The 3,341-nt window shown below is 48.5% G+C and overlaps 1 pseudogene; it reads right to left on the bottom strand.

The window, feature by feature from the left end:
- Positions 1–2,125: 2,125 nt before the first annotated feature.
- LOC121831071 (interferon-induced transmembrane protein 2 pseudogene) lies at positions 2,126–3,131 on the bottom strand (annotated as a pseudogene).
- Positions 3,132–3,341: the final 210 nt, after the last annotated feature.

Raw genomic sequence — 3,341 nt, forward strand, 5'->3', positions numbered from 1 at the left:
CAGATTACATAGGGCATACAGTCTGGAAATGACTAGGCAAAAATGACTAAGTGTCTCGCCAGGGCATCTGCTATCATGGGGGCGTGGCTAAAATTCCTATCAGCATCTATATGTGTTTCTTGTGCTTTTTTCTTTGGCTCATTTGTTTGGTTGTTTTCTCATATTCCAATTATTTGTATTATTGATCTATCTTATTATTTTATAATTATTCCTTAGATTGCATTTATTTATTTATTATTTATTTATTTATTTATTTATGTTTTTGGGACAGGGTTTCTCTGTGTAGCCCTGGCTGTCCTAGAACTCACTTTGCAGACCAGGCTGGCCTCGAACTCACAGAGATCCACCTGCCTCTGCCTCCCGAGTGCTGGGATTAAAGGCATGCACCACCACCGCCTAGCAGCTTTCGTTTTCTAAGGAGAGACAGAAAGGAGGTGGATGCAGATGGGGAGGGAGGTGAGAGACTATAACAGGACCGAGAACAATACACGGTGCACGTTAACAGGAGACCCAGACGGGAACAAGGCACCGTGAAAGTTCAGGGTTCTGCTTGCAGTTAAGACAGTGAAGAATAAGTTTCCGTCTGTCCTGTTTGGTTGACCCATCTGCACTGGATGTGCTTGATCACATGTAGGCAGGAGGTACTCGGGCAGAAAGCACATCAGGATTGGATGTAGTGGGCGAGGTACATAGGCAGGAAATAGGTCAGGACGTATGCTTGCCCCTGATTGGACCTGATGGAAAATGGCGTCAATTATGGGTTTTGCCTTTTTAAGCCCTGGCAAAATGTGGAAATCCAGGCAAGGACCTAGCCAGAGTCCATCCATTTGGCCAGTATTTAATTAAGGCTTGCTTCAAATTTGGCTTAAGATTGTGGTAGTGATCTTATTCTTACCAATGAGATGAACAGTGGGAGGGAGGAACTGGGAGGAATGGGGGAAGGGGAAATCGTAATTCGAATATATTGTGTGAAAAAACTACTTTCGATATAAGAAAAAAAAAAAAACATGATTGGGCAGGCAGCCATACACGAAGGAGGCCAACAGCGAAGAGCACTTTGAAGGAAGTGTGAAGCAAAGAAAGTATTAGCTCTGAGTTTTGGCCCCACGGATGTATTTCATCACAGGTCATGACGAGCAGCCCTGCCCAGCTCTCCTGTGAAACTCATGCAAACTATTATTAGAGAAAGAACTCTTTTAAGTTTCCTAGAAATAGTCCTAAGGGCAAATGGCAAATGAAGAAACAGCAAATCAACAGAATCTCTGCCAAAGCAAGAGTCTGTGGTTTAAACACAGGCGGTTCCTCGTAATCACCCTAAGAGGAGCGGGGATCATTCTAAAGCCCCTCCTTTTGGTTGTCAGAATCTCGAAACAATGGGTTGGAAGAAACTGGAATTTCCCCAGGAGTCACTTGCTGGGAGAAGCAAAAGGCAGATGCAGCCAGAAGAGGAATTTGTCTCCCTGAAAGGGAGTTCACAATTCTGTCAGCGCGTCAGACTGCCTGTAGGAGAGACTGGACCCAAGACCATGATGAATCAGTGGTGGGCAGAGCTAGGCCTTGGCCAAGCCTGCTTAGCTATGCATAACATATCTAGTGCCCTCTGCTTAAACCTGAGCCTTATGTTAGGGCTCCAAAGATGGATGGGGGGTCGGGGGACCCCTTTTTCTCTTCTCAGTGTGGCCACAGTGAGTAAGTCTCCTCTCTCTGCTTCGCACCATTATTTGTCTCTTTAATTGGCCTATTGAGAATGGGAAGACAAGCCTGGCTTGTTAGCTGCCAGGGCCCGTGCTCTGACGCTAACAACCCTGGCAACAAGCCCTCTCTCATCACACCATACCAACTCCACCACAGCTACACAGCCAGCGTACACGAGTCCCTCCTTCTCCACCCCCCACCCCTCCCCCCCCCCCCCCCCGTAGGAAGACTTCCTTCTCTGGAGGATCAGGATATCAGAGCCTCCCATCCTGTCTCCATGACTTCTTTTTTTTCCTTGCTACCACGTGCACTTTATTGACTCCACTGTGGACAGATGTATGTAGGTAACACGTGCATATACGTAGAGTAAAAGCTCAAAGCTTCAGTCTAGGGGGAGGGCCAGCTGTGGACTGTGAAGCACAGGGCAGGACTAGAACCCAGGATGTGGCATTCTCTGTTAAAAAGGCTTGAAAGACTGCCACAGAGGTGGTGGGGCCAATAACGATGCAGACATGACCACTGCATTCGGAAGACCAGGGAGCTGATATTCAGGCGTTTGACAGTGGAGGTGTAGGCCTGGGCTCCAATCCCATCACCCACCGTCTTCCTGTCCCTGGACTTCACAGAGTGGGCATAAACAATGAAGCTCCAGCAGCAGCGGGTGTTCAAGAAGAGTGCACTGAACCAGACTACATGGTCAGGCACAGAGACCTCTCTAGGCATGTTGATCACTGTGGTTCTCACAACAGCTGAGTTGTGGGGTTCCCCCAGCTCAATCACTGCATACTCCTCTTTGATTGTCTCCTAGTTTGGGGGAAGTCTGGCATTGGTGGCCAACAAGGCTTGGGAATTATAGCTCAAGGTATTGACTCAGGAACAATCGTCCCATCTCCATGACTTCTGGTTAGGGCCAAGTCCTGTGGGAACACACCAAAGAGATGGCTCCCTTCTGCGGCTCAGTCTACTTATGAAAGGGAGGTCCAACCTTGGGCTTGGCATGTGGCAAAGACTGGAGCCCTGTCGCTTTCGAAATGGCCAATGCAGTACTGGATCTGTGCCAGAAGAGGCACAATGGGCAGCCCTTGGAAGCTGCCCTTCCCCCTCCACTGAGCACTCTAGGGCAGCAGTGTCCTTTACCGTGAAGCTTGATGTCCTTGTCCTCACCCAGAAGCGCCAGACTAGCTGAGAGGATTCGCCTGGAGGGGAAAAAAAAAATGGGCCATGAAAGAGGGAATTCCTAATCTCCTCCCAAAAAGAATGCACTCACTTGCAACAGAGCTTGGGGAAGTAGGCGCTAAATAGGAGCGGTGGATGACAGGCGCGCAGGAGATCAAGGTCCAAGCTAACCCGCACACTGGCTGCTGTGTGGGACAGGAGCTCAGACTACAACAGCATTTTCTCTTGGGAGAATACCAAATGCTGACCTCAGAAACCATTTCTATAGAGGAGGCATGATTTTATTACATTTGTCGGTAGAGCGATTTATGTACCCGGAAATTCTTGAAAACAGATAAGCAATCACCTGGTGTTTGTGGTCAGAAGGAAGAAAGCCCTGCAGAACCACTGACTGCCTGGGATGACTGTTAGGTAACAGAAGCTGGGACTCCCGGGAGAGCAACATCAGATTCTTACTACTGTGAGGTGAA

The sequence above is a fragment of the Peromyscus maniculatus genome, chromosome 7 (genome assembly GCF_049852395.1).
Source record: "Peromyscus maniculatus bairdii isolate BWxNUB_F1_BW_parent chromosome 7, HU_Pman_BW_mat_3.1, whole genome shotgun sequence".
In the NCBI taxonomy this organism is placed as follows: domain Eukaryota; kingdom Metazoa; phylum Chordata; class Mammalia; order Rodentia; family Cricetidae; genus Peromyscus; species Peromyscus maniculatus.